The sequence below is a fragment of the Vulpes vulpes genome, chromosome 2 (assembly GCF_048418805.1).
Source record: "Vulpes vulpes isolate BD-2025 chromosome 2, VulVul3, whole genome shotgun sequence".
NCBI classification, from domain to species: Eukaryota; Metazoa; Chordata; class Mammalia; order Carnivora; family Canidae; genus Vulpes; species Vulpes vulpes.
Window position 1 is genome coordinate 25,240,221 of NC_132781.1, and position 13,958 is coordinate 25,254,178.

Sequence of the window (13,958 nt, forward strand, 5' to 3'; positions counted from 1 at the left end):
CAGAGCTTGGGAGTGGCAGAAGCAAGATTTGAATCCAGGCAGTCAGCAGCAGAGTTTCATTTTTAACCAGAATATCACGTGGCCGGCCTCAGAAGTTTCCAGAGTTTTGAGTTGCCCTTCTCTGTGGATAGGACTTGGCTGCCCCACCCCGACCCTGGTGCTTGGAAGAATCTGGCAATAACATAGGTGGAGGTTCAGATTTTCAGAGCTGTGTCCCGTCGGTAGCTGTGGACAGTCTCCTGCTCTCCTGGGCAGCCCTGCAATGCGGTATTCCTTTGCACTTTCTTTCATTCGACAGCTATTAACTGTGTCAGGTGCTGGGAGATGAGATCTTGAAGAAGACACAGATCCTGCCCTCAGGGAACTTCCAGTCTAGAGAGGAGACGCAGATAAGGGAACGGGCCTTCCCAGAACTGTGTCCGAGAACAGCGAACAGCGGGCAGATCTGCTGTACCTGTGACTACCAGGGCAATTCTGTCTTGGACTTCAGCGGGTAAAGCAGCTGGGACCTGGGATACCTCTGGGATAAGGAGGAGACTCATAATTCAGGGGTCGGGTTCCCCTCCAGCCAAGATGCTCCATCCTGACCACTCTCCTTCCTTGTCCCACCCTAACTTCTGGTCCTGCCTGCTGCTGGCTTCCACTCTCCTCTTCCTCTACACCCCCTGACCAGCCTGGAGACACTCCAGAACCACTTTCTCCCCACCCTGCATCTTTTCCTCCCTGCCTTCCCCAGTCCAGCCCATCTCCCACAACAGACTCACCCAGACAGAGCTGTCCACTGTCCCCCTCCAGTAAACCGCAAGGATGGGGAGTCATGTGGCAGAGAGAACCAGGTAAAGACGAGGTGCAGGGGCGCCTGGGTGGCTCAGTTAGTTCAGTCTGCCTTAGGCTGCGCTCATGATTCCAGGGTCCTGGGATCAAGCCCTGCACTGGGCTCCCTGCTCAGTGGGGAGTCTGCCTCTATCCACCCCCCCCCGCTCCCCCCCGCCCCCCCCCCCGCTCATACTCTCTCATTCTCTCTTGCTATTTCTTAAATAAATAAAATCTTAAAAAAAAAAGAGAGAGAGAGAGGGAATGAGAGAAGTAAATGTGCAGACATCCTTTCTATTGCCTGGCAGACACAGCAGTTGGTGGAGAAAGTCCAGAAAGTCACCTCCTCCCTGCCCTGGGGTCACCTTTGGGGACTCAAAGAAGTCCTTGAGATCTGACTCAAATCCCACTTGCTGGAATATTTCCTCTCATTTGTCTTCCAAGGTACCCTCCTGTGTAATGGCTTTCAGAGACTTAAAATCTGCCACTCCATTTCCTCCATTTTTTGCAAATGTCACCTTAAAGAGAACAAAGTGATTTTGCCTCTGCCTGCCTCGTGTCCCTGGTTACTTCTTGCATCCCTCTTCCACTCACAGTGTGTAACAGCCTTCTTTCTGGCTTTCAAATGTGCTACCACAGGCCCTTTGCACTTGCTGTAGCCTCTTTCCAGAGTACTTCCCACCACATCCATGGTTTCCCACTGAGTTCAGGGTTATGCTCATCCATCTGTCACTTCTAAAAGGAAACTTGAGCTGCCCAGACACCCTACCCTCCCTTTCTTCTTACACACCTCCACAGCACCCTGGGCTTCTAGCTGATTGAGTAATATCTGTACCCATCAGACTGTCAGCTCGGTGAGTATAGGAACCATGGTGTCCCCAGCACCTAGCTCAAGCCTTGATCTGGAGTAGCTGCTCAAAAAGCATTTGTTGCCTGAATTATTGTAAGCCTCTCAATCTAGGCTACTTGTGTGGGGTGTGGCCTGAGGCCTGGAATGACAGCACAGCAGGCTTCCAGGCTTAACCTGAGCTGTCTGACTGGGGGTATGCTAACAAAGAAGGGCAGGCAGCTCAAGGTGTTTTTACAGCTTCCCCTGAGCAAACAGCCCCACAGAGGAACCTTCTATCCCCAAGGCAGGTCTGTGCTGATGGGAGCTGGACAGGATGCACCTTCAGAATAGGACACCCTCAAAATCAGAGTCCCTTGTGTTTTCAGTAGGCTTCGTAGTTTACAAAACACTGTCTGTAATGCACATTCTTTTCCTGATGAGGAAAATGAAGCTGAAAGAGGCCAGGTGACAAGTCCAAGGCGAAACCTGAATGCAGGTCTTTTGAAACCAGCCAGGCTTTTTTTTTTTTTTTTTAAGATTTTATTTATTTATTTATTTATTTATTTATTTATTTATTTATTTTTAATTTTTATTTATTTATGATTGTCACACACAGAGAGAGAGAGAGGCAGAGACACAGGCGGAGGGAGAAGCAGGTTCCATGCACCGGGAGCCTGATGTGGGATTCGATCCCGGGTCTCCAGGATCGCGCCCTGGGCCAAAGGCAGGCGCCAAACCGCTGCGCCACCCAGGGATCCCAAGATTTTATTTATTTATTCATGAGAGACACAGAGAGAGGCAGAGACACAGGCAGAGGGAGAAGCAGGCTCCCTGCAGGGAGCCTGATGTGGGACTTGATCCTGGGTCCCCAAGATCAGGCCCTGGGCCGAAGGCAGACACACTTAACCACTGAGCCACCCAGGCGTCCCCAGCCAGGTTTTCTGAGGCAGTTGTATGCTCAGAGAAGATGTGCTGCCAGCCAGCAAAGATGCCAAGATTCTGGCCTTTAGGGCCCTTATTTGACGCTTTTGGTCTTTTCTTATTCATTCACCCATGCATGAGTGCAGGCATTCATTTGTTCAGGCAGCATGGGCTCTGGTCTTGCCTTCACGAAGGCCACAGTCCAGAGCTAGCGTCGTGAAGCAGGGGTCCGTCTGTGAATGGCCTGAGCTTATTATGGATACTTTTTTGTGTTTACATATACGTGTGCATTTTTCGTGTAAACTTTCAAAAGGTTCCGTGACACCACCTATCCTTCCCTCCCCTCTCTGCAAACAGTTTAAGAACACTGGTGTGATACATGCTCAGTATAAATGGACAGGAGCCCATGTGCCATCAATCTGTCCTGACTGTTTGCGTGACTAAGGCCCCGACACGTGATCATCTCTGGCCCAAGTGATAAACCTGGTGTCTGGACCACATGAGTCATTCGAGGCACCGCCGACCTGGGACAGCTGCTCTCAGCCACTGCTCTGGGGAGAGAACCCTATAGAAACACATACATGCGCGCACACACAACACCCCCAGCTCTAAAACTGTTCTGACTCCAGGGAGATACTTTGGTTTTTCCCTCCAATATTAGTAACACACAGTACTTCCCACAATGGCGACATTTACTGAGGCCCTGTGTGTGTCAGACTCTGTGATGCCTACCTCCTCTTTTTTTTTTTTTTAAGATTTTATTTATTTATTTGAGAGAGAGAAAAAGAGCGAGCAAGAGCAAGAAAGCATGAGTGGGGCATGAGGGGTGGGCGGCAGAGGGAGAGGATGAAGCAGGCTCCCCACAGATCAGGGAGTCCAATGTGGGGCTCGATCCCAGGACCCTGAGATCATGACCTGAGCTGAAGGCAGATGCTTAAGCAACTGGGCCACCCATGTGCCCTTCATCTTTTATTTTTTTTAATTTGTATTTAAATTCTAGTTAGTTAACATCCTTCTCATCTTTTTATATCTCCACAGGAGGTCTCTGGGTTGAGGAACTTGTCCCAGGTCACTCAGCTGGGGAGAGGTGGAGGTGGGCATGGGGTGGGGTTTGAGGAAAGCTGAATGTGCTTAAGATCCTTCGGGGATGGGGCAGCGGTCAGGGCTCTTAGGTCCCCATGGGTATGAAGCCCATTCTGCTGGAATCATTCCTACCTTCATTCTTTCTTTCTATAATTTCTCGAGCATCTTCTATGTGCCGGGGTTGTGTGGAGGATTGGTAGCTGGCCTCCAAGATGGCTCCGAGGATGCCCACATCCTGGTGTCCACACCCTCCTGCAGACCCCTCACACACGGTACCAGCGTTGTTCTGAGTGACCCGTGGCTTTGGGCAGAAGCAAAGGCACAGCTCTCCCAGTGTGGGTTATGACAGACTGAGCTTTGTCTTGGGTGCCCTCTCACTCTCTTGCCTGCCCCCTTTTGGGGGTCACTCACCCAGCTGCCATCCTGTGGGCAGCTCACAAGGCAGGGAACTGAAGCCTCGGGCCAGCAGCCAGTGTAGGCCTGAGCCTGTCAACAACCACATGAGTGAGTTTGGGCACAGACCCTCCAGCCCCAGTCAGGAGATGACTACAATCTTGAGGCTCTTGGCTCTTGGCTCACGGACACCATGGAGATAATAAACACAGTTTGAAGCTGCTGAGTTTTTAGGGTGATCGGTTACACAGCAAGAGAGAACAAGAGATACTCTGTAAACACAATTGCCATGGTTCTCACATTCTATTGAAGGAGGCAGACAGTGGAAGGAAGGAAGGAAGGGAGTGGGGGGAGAGGGAAAGAGCCCAGCATGTCAGATAGCAGGAAGCACTATGAAGACAAATAAAGCAGGGAAATGGCGGGGAGGGCGGGGGGAAGCTTTGATTTAAATAGGGTGGCCAAGGAAAGTCTGACGGACAAAGGGCCAGTTAAGCAAAGATCTGAGGGAGTGAGCCTTATAGAAATCTGAGGGGGAAAGAACGTCAGGCAGCACGAACAGCACGTGCAAAGGCCCTGAGGTGGGAGCATGTTTAGATCATGTGACCCACGCAGAGCACAGACTTTGTATATTTGGCCACTAGATTGACTGTCCTCACTAGGCCTGTCTTTGGCCATCTCATCCTATGGCCCCCAAGAGTGGAGAGGTGGCATACTGAGTCCCCACTGTTCTCGTTTTCTCCCTGGAAGGCTTGGGCCCTTGGCCTTGGCTCCATGGCTATATTCCTGGGAGTGGGTCTCATGTTCTCAGGAGATGGAAGTAGCATGATGTGGGGCAAATCCAAGTGAGACTGTAGGACAAGAGAAATGATGGAGGAAATACAATTTGGATGCAGAAATACTCCAATTTCAAAGGTCCCCCAATAATGCACAGGGCTAATTGGTAGAATCATCGAACTCAAGCCTGTTGCTGTAATTGTAGGTTATTCTTTGCCATTTACTTTTTTGGAGCAAGCAAAATCCAAAGTGTGTCTCTGTGCCACAGTAGAAATGCCCAAGGCTGCCCATTTGATATGCACACCTGCCTTGCTTCTTCTTCTTCCTTTTTTTTTTTTTTTTTAAGATTTTATTTATTCATTCATGAGAGACACAGAGACACAGGCAGAGGGAGAAGCAGGCTCCCTGCAGGGAAGCCCAATGTGGGACTCATCCCGGACTCCAGGATCACACCGTGAGCCAAAGGCAGATGCTCAGCTGCTGAGCCACCCAGGCGTCCCTGCCTTGCTCCTTGATAACAGATTTGTTGCTTATAAGGGACCCATGGCCCAAGGACTGCTTCTTTCTGGGGCCTCTTCCGGACTGCTTCTTTCTGGGGCCTCTTCCTTCTCACCCCAGGGATGCCTGCCTTGTCCTATAGCACATCCTCAGAGCCCCTCAAGACTCCCCACAAGTGGGCCCATGGCCATAGCAACCGTATTTTCCAGATCAGGGTGGGCAGCCCAGTGCAGCAAGCCTGAAGTTATATGTAGAGGACAGAGGGACAGGACCTGAAGATGAGGCTTTCTCGGCACAAAGTAGCAAATACCTCTCTAAGAGACCCACTCATCCTGGGGGGGCAGAGGAATTATTCATTTGTTAATTCATGCCTTCTTTCAACAAATTTTTCGTGAACCTACTGTATGCCAGGACTGGGCTTGTTGCTGGAGAAACGATATAAGCAAGAGTTCCTGCTCTGGGAGAGCTTATAGTCTTCTGGTGAGACAGCCAGATGCATCAGCAGGGGCCTGGTGATTCTGGCAAATATGGGAGGGACGCCCATCCTAGTTCAAGGGGAGGACCAGAGAGGAATATATATGTGTGTTGATGTCAGGGGGAAGGTTCTATGAGAAGGAACTTTTTTTTTTAAGGTTTTATTCATTCATTTGAGAGAGAGAGAGAGAGAGAGAGATAGTATGAACAGTGGGGAGAAGCAGAGGGAGAGGGAGAAGCAGACTCCCCGCTGAGCCGGGAGCCTGACACAGGGCTTGATCCCAGACCCTGGGATCATGACCTGAGCCAAAGGCAGACACTTAACCAACTGAGTCATCCAGGAGCCCCAAGAAGTGACTTCTAAGCCAAAACCTGCAGGATGAGTAGGATTTAGAGGAAGAGGAGAACTGTGTCCAGGCAGGGAGAGAGCTTGTGCAAAGGTCCTGAGGCAAGACAGGTGGTAGAAAGAACAGAAGATGGAGGGTCTAGTGAGCTTCATCCCTAAGAGCCACTGGGAGCCACAGAAAGTTTGGAGCTAGGGATCGACACAATCATGGCTGTGTTTCTGAAAAGATCACTTTTGTCGCTGTTATTGACTGCGCCTCCTTCTTTTCATGGCCCTGTGGCTGAGCAGGGGCCTGTGAGGAGACCACAGCCCAGGCCAACCCAGTTCTCAGAGTGCTGGCGGAGCTTAATGGCAGGCTCTTCTGTTTTCTGCATCCCCACCTCACCTCAGCAGACTTCGGGGTGAGGTTCGGAGGGCTGCTATATTGGGCTCTCGTGGGTGAGGGCTCCATCCCGCCTCTGTCCACACTGGGCCGGCTTCACCCCGGATTGAGGGGTTATTTGTATCTTCAGGGTGGCAGGGCCTCCTCCCCAGAGCTGTGGAACCCAAGATAACAGGGCTGCCTGGGAGCTGTTTATGAAAAGGCAGCCTGGGAGGGGGTGGGCAGGGCCTGTGGGGCAGCGACTGCTGCCACAGATAGTGGGGCGGGGAAGGCTCTAAATTACAGCTCCCAGAATAGAGGGGCCCGCAGGGAGCGGCAGGGCATCCTACCAGGGAAGTGCTGGCGGCCCTCCAGGCGAGTCCGGCTCCAGCCTGTGGGCAGAGGCGGGGTGGCCAACGGGCCAGTGGCGGTGAGGTGGAGCCAGGCCGTGGCCCCTGGGGGTTGGGAGAGAACCAGCCCCGGGTCACCTTCTGGAAGGGGCGAGGGTGCTGAGGGGAGGACAAGGCTGGGCTGAGGGAGGGGCTGCCATCTTGCGGGCCCCTGGAAGAGACGCCCCGGCACACACCTCTGCGGATATTTCCCAGAAGTGGGAGAGAGCCTGTACAGGGACAAGCACGGCAGGGATCATCACGGCAGCCAGGCAGGCCCTGCTCGGAGCCATGACAGACACCGGCGCGGGTCACTCTCCCGGGTCCCCCTGACGTAGGGGTTAGAAGCCCCATTTTATAGATGAGGACACCGAGGCCCATGGAGGTCAAGTACGTGCCCCATAGAGCTAGTGAGCGAGGAATTAAGATGGGAGCTGATGCTGCACTGAGCTTGTAGCCCAATGCAGGGCTCAATCTCATGACCCTGAAATCATGCCCAGAACTGAAGTCAAAAGTTGGACACTGAACCTGCTGAGCTACCCAGGCACCCTTGGAACATCCTCCTTAAAATGGGGAATCATGGGGCACCTGGGTGGCTCAGTTGGTTAAGTATCTGCCTTTGGATCAGGTCATGATCCCAGAGTCCTGGGATCAAGCCCCGCATCCGGCTCCCTGCTCAGCAGGGAGTCTGCTTCCTCTTCTCCCTCTGCCCCTCCCCCTGCTCATTCTCTCTCTTTCTATCGAATAAATAAAATATTAAAAAAGAATAAGATGAGGGATCCCTGGGTGGCGCAGCAGTTTGGCGCCTGCCTTTGGCCCAGGGCGCGATCCTGGAGACCCGGGATCGAATCCCACGTCAGGCTCCCTGCATGGAGCCTGCTTCTCCCTCTGCCTGTGTCTCTGCCTCCCTCTCTCTCTCTCTCTCTCTATCATGAATAAATAAATAAAATCTTTAAAAAAAAAAAAAGAACAAGATGATGAATCAGAGATGCCTGTTTGGTGCAATCTGAGAAGCTTGTGACTCTTTTTTTTAAGTCAATTTTCTGAGAATGATTTTTTTTAAAGATTTTATTTATTTATTCATGAGAGACAGAGAGAGAGAGAGAGGCAGAGACACAGGCAGATGGAGAAGCAGGATCCCCACAAGGAGCCCGATGTGGGACTCAGTCTAGCATCCTGGGATCATACCCTGGGCCAAAGGCAGATGCTCAACCGTCGAGCCACCCAGGTGTCCCAGCATGTGACTCTTGATCTGTTGGTGGTTAGTTCAGGCCCCATGTTGGGTGTAGAAATTACATAAATAAATAAAAACTTAAAAAAATAAAATAAAATGAGGAATCACCACCTTTGTTTATCCCTGGTAGATATTCAGTTTTCCTATGAGTTGTAGCTTAAAGCAAGGCACACCTGCATTTACAATTTTTTTAAAAATTATTTCCTTATGTATGTATATGTTTATTTATTGATGAGGATTTGCTGCCTTGAGACTGTATTTCTTCAACTGGTGTACCCAAGGCACTGATTTTCAGTTGAGACTGAGGACTGCGCCCCCTCCCCCCATCCCCAAGTTCCCAGCACCAAGTGTTTCCTGGGCCGGGGTGTCTCAATAGGGAGACATAGGTTTGGGGTGGATGACCCTTGTTCCCAGGCTACTGCTGGCTTTCTGAGCCTCCTGTCTTCCCAGGTGGCTTACTTAACTGTTGTGCAAGATCCTCCGGTCTGCCCCAGGGGAAGTGCTGCAATGAACCTGAGACTGGAACTTGCTGATTCATCTGGGGAGCCAAGGGCAGAGTAAGGGGACTGAGTCCTGGAAAAAGAGGTGATACCTTGTCTGGCAGCCAACCCAACACTCCCCTCTTGCCTGGCTGCTTTCTCTCTCTCTCTCTCTCTCTCTCTCTCTCTCTCTCTCTCTCTCTCTCTCCCTGGCTCCATGTCTCTGTCTCACACACCATGCAGGGAGCAGCTCTGCTCCCATCCACCTGCTCACCCCCAGCTTTGTGGGGTCCCCTTCCAAGGTCAGGTCCTCCCCTCTCCCCATAGGAGCTTGACATCTGCCCTGTGGGGCTGCTTCAACTTGGCAGCTATGCCCCCTGTGACGTTTATAATCAGAGCAGTTAGACTGCTCCCGGCCTGGTGAAATTGCACCAGGTGTAGCTGGCTCCTACCGCTGTCCACAGAATCACAGCTCCTGGCTGACACGAGCACCCGGACTATCCTGGGGAGCTTACTGTGGAGAATTACCAAGACAGTCCCTCGTGCAGTCATTCATTCATGCATGAGTGTTTATTGCATATCTATCGTGTATCTGGACCTATTCCAGGCCCCGGGGGCACAGAGAGTTTTGCCCTTTCCCAGCTCAGATCTAATGGGAGGAGCAACCAAGCGGTCAATATATGGAATGCCAGAAGGTGATGTGTGTTCTGGGGAACTCTGAGCAGGGAAGGGTACTGAGAGGGAGGGAGGGATGGGTGATCCTTAAGGGCAGTCGGAAGCCTCACTGATGAGGTGTGAGGCACAACAAGGGAGCCAGCGGTGCAGACAGCTGGGGAAGAGCCTTCCTGCATAGGGAACCAGCAGTAGGGGGCACCTGGGTGGCTCAGTGGTTGAGCATCTGCCTTTGGCTCAGATTGTGATCCTGGGGTCCCGGGATCGAGTCCTGCATCGGGGTCCCCGGAGGGAGCCTGCTTCTCCCTCTGCCTGTGTCTCTGCCTCTCTCTGTGTGAATAAATAAATAAAACCTTTAAATTAAAAACAAACAAACAAACAAACAAGCAGCAGGAGGCCAGTGTGTGCAGGAAGTAGAGCGAGCTGGGGTAGGGGTGGGGGTGCTGGAAGGATAGAGGTATTGTCTAGGGAGAAGCAGGTTTGAAGGATGGAAGTTCAGTGCTGTGAAGATTTTCCTAAATACTTTTTTTTTTAAAGATTTATTTATTTATTCATGAGAGACACACAGAGAGAGGCAGAGACGCAGGCAGAGGGAGAAGAAGGCACCCTGCAGGGAGCCAGACATGAGACATGATCCTGATCTAGGATCCCAGGATCACACACTGAGCCAAAGGCAGACACCCAACTGTTGAGCCACCTAGGCATCCCGATTTTCCTAAATTCTATCTCAAGTCTCTCAAGCTAGTTAGTTTAATTAAGGTGGGCTAAGGGTTCAAGTCTTGATATGCTGTTTCTTCGACTCTGACCTCATCTCCCATCTCCAGGGAGAGTGGCTGAGCTTCCCCTGGAAGGCAGTGTTTCCTGAGTTCCTGCCCAGCTCCTGCCTTCTTTCTGCCTCTCCCCTCCCCGCCACCCCAGTCCCCCTGCCCCCCCTTCCCACCTCCCCCATCCAAGAATTCAAGGATGATCTACATGCCTGCCCACCTGCCTCTACTCTCCCCTAGCACACACCTGCCTAATATCCTTACCACCTCTATGTCTTCTCTCTCTGGCTACACTAGAGCACAGGCAAGCGGGACAGAGTTTTTAACTGTGTGGAGTTTATTGCACTGGGCAGCACAGAGGTCTCCATAAATATGCCTGAATTGATTAGGATGTGGATGCTCAAAGCAGGCCAATTCTCTTCTTGGGGACACAGGGGCTCCAGGCAGCTTCTATGTCTAGCAGCACTCCTGTGGGCTTGAGGGACATGAGGGGGGCTGGAGGAAGGAGGAGTGGGTTCGGGGGGTAGGTATTGGGGGGCTCACACCTGTGCTGAAAGCTGTGCTGGCTTTGCTGATTCCCTTCTCTCTCCTTGGATGGATTTGACCATCTGCATACCAAGTTCCTGTCACTTCTAGGATGTCCTGCAAGATGGGACTGTTGTCTTTCAACCCCCGGGTTCCCAGGGTGTACCACAGGGGCAGCTGTAAGGCAGGAGAGGCTCCGTGAGTTCCCTCTGCCCCACTCTCACTCCAACAGGGGAAGGAACTCTGTTTTTATTTCTTTTGCATGTGTGTTTCCCTGGATGGTTTCATTTTAGAAGAGGATTTCCTTCTAAGGACACTCACACACACACACACACACACACACACTCACGCACACGGATTCTGCAAAACATCCACGTAGCTGAAAGTGATAAAAACCCCTGGCTCTAGGGCTGACATTATTTGACCAGGTCTGGCCTCAGCCTCCTCATCTAGAAATAGGAGGAACATATAGCAATATTTCTCCAAGCACAGGATGGTAGCTGACTCGTTCCTCAGAACAGTATTTTCTGATTTCAATGTTTGTGACCTGGGAGCAGATACTCTGGTGATTCTGACTCAGGTAATCCGTACGCCATGTCTTGCCAAACATGGCTTTTACAGAAATTCCTAAAAAGCATGATTTCTAGAAGGATATGTAAGGCCCTAGTAAGGGCAGTTACCTCTGGGGGAGGAGGGGTGGTTTGGAAGGCTCGAAGGTGGGGGAGGCAGGAAGACTTACCCCCACCATCTTCTCTCTTGTCCCCTGTGAATTTTGTGCCACATGCGTGTGTTGTTGAACCGCCTACATGTATAAATCAATGGTAGTTTATTAGAAAAATACATTGAAAGTGTTTAAAGTGTTATTCAAGCACAAGGTAAAAAACAACAACCACCCAACACCCCAAATATAACCCTCCTTTATTCCCACTGCAGATTGAAGCGGAACCAGAGGGAAAGCCAGCAACTAGTTCCTGAGGCCTTTGGGAGGACAGGGTGACCCAGCGATCTTGAGAGAAGGCGCGGGGGGAGTCACCCAACCAGCTCACCCAACCAGCGTCTCCTTCAGGTGTAGCAAAAGATGGGCGAGAGGGCTGGTGAGTTCTGAGCTATGCATGCATGTTTCCCTTGAGCGAGCTGCCAGTGACGGTTGAGGTGTTAAAGCAACAAAACAAACCAACAAATAGGCCAGGACACCCGGAGGGGAGTTGCTGCCTCCCACCGGAGCTGGGCTGTAGGCTTTATAGAAACTGCCTTGAGGTGTCCTGCTACCCTGTGCGCTGGGCCAGTGCCCACCTCCAATGTCATTTCCTCCAAAGCACAGCCCACGTCTTGTTGGTCCCGTGTATCTTGCGTCCTGTGCCCCATGCACGTGCCTGAGAAGGCTCCCGGCGGCCTCCCCAGGCCTCGTGGTGCTGCAGCCATGGCACCTGCCACCCAGCAGCTGACAGCTTACATGCAGCCTTTTCCATTCCAGCTGGGCTTCCTGTCACCCTGCCAGGCAGGCCTTATCACCTTCATCCAGAAATGAGGGAATGGTCTTGCATCTACCATCTCGAATGTGTGCTCTTGGCTAAGTCACTTCACTTCTCTGGTTCTGTCATCTGTAAAAGGGGAGCTGTTGTTTCTGATCTAGCCACATGCCAGGGAACACCTGAGAATCCAGGGGTTCAAAGAGGCGATGTGGTGGTTGGAAGAGGTAAGGGAGGGGCAGAGATCCAGTTCAAACCAGCTTCTGAACTGGAATATTTCTACAGCCCCATCAGCCTGGGGAGGTGGCCACCACTCCTTATATCACACAAGGTGATGTGGCGACACTTGGAAAGCATTGATAAACTCGCTTATTTTTTCTAAGATTTTACTTAAATCAATCAGAGAGAAAGAGAATATAAGCAGGGGGAGCAGCAGAAGGAGAGGGAGAATCAGACTCCCCACTGAGCAAGGAGCCCGACGTGGGGCTCCATCCCAAGACCCTGGGATCATGACCTGAACGGAAGGCCGATGCTTAACCCACTGAGCCACCCAGGCGTCCCCCCACCACACTTATTTACTCTTGTTGCTTTGGGCATTATGAGGAATTTTTTAGGAGAGAGGGACAGGCAAAGGCGTACCTTTATGCTTATTTAGTGACCTTTTATTGTGTACTCCCGTGTGCATGGGTGCTGGGCAGGCAAGTCTAAGTATGACACAGAAAAAAGGAAGAACGTTTAACGCCTTACGGCAGGCCCTCGCCTGCAGAGAAAGAATCCAGGCATATTTCACAAGTTAGAACACTCATGTGGCCTGTAATCGGATTTATTAATGAGAACATGGGAGCATTGGTTCTCAGAGAGGGAAGCAGGGAGTGGTGGAGCCCCGGGACAGGTAGGAGGGCGAGGGTGGAGGAAGGGTGGTGTCATCCTACAGGAGGAAGGCGAGGAGCCCAGAACGCGGTCCGGGGCCTGGGTCCTCCGTCCTCAGGCGTAGAGACCCTTGAACACTGCCGTTTCCCCCCCAGAGGGTGCGGGCAGGGGAAGAGGGCGCTGGGCCGGCCGCTTCTGAGCCCAGAGCCTCACCCTGGGGGAGGTGACGGGGAGGGTTAGGCCTTCTCTCCCGTCTGGTAGTTCTGTTCCGTTAAGTTCTCGTCCCGCGTTTCTGGCCGCGCGTCCCGTCTCCCCTCAGTTTTGCCACCTCCAAAATGGGGTCACGGTCGGTGCCGCACCGCCGCGGGGCCGGGGTGGCCCAAGAGGATCAAAGGAGAGGAGCGCGCAGGCCGGCTCCTCCCCGCTCCCCCGGGGCCCGTCCCCAAGGGGCGTCTGCAAGCGGCAGCGAGCCGGCCAGTCTGGGAGGGGGGGGCGGAGCAAGGCGCGTGTCGCACGGACACCCCCGCCCCCGCCCCCGCCCGCGCCCGCGCCCGCGGCCGCTCCTCCCCGCGCTCGGATCCGGCTCCCCGCCGGGCGTTCCCCGCTGCCTGGCGTGCGGCCCGGAGCCCGGGGCAGGTCACGTCCGGGAAGGACTGGCCGGGCGGCGGCGGGGGACCCGGCGCCCGGCGGGCAGCGCCTCCCCCACTCCCCCGGCCCCGGGCACGCCTCTGCGGGCGCCACGTCCCCGCGCGGGAGCTGTCCCCGCGGTGGGGGGTGGGGGTGGGGGGGTGGGGGGCCTCCCTCCGCTGCCCGGCCGCCGGAGAGCCTGTCTCCCTGCCTCGGACCGGGACGACACCCCGGGGCGGAGGGGGAGGGTGCAGGCGGGCCCACAGAGGGACCCTGCCTCGTTCAAGGTCCCCGCTGTGAGTGAGCGAGCGCCTGGCCCACACCTTTGTCGCCGCGCCTAGGGCCCTTTCTCCCACACCCGGCACCCAGCTTCAAATTAAATCAAATCCACCCTTGCGCTAAGGACAGCCAGACTTTTTGCCAAGAGTGGTTTGGCT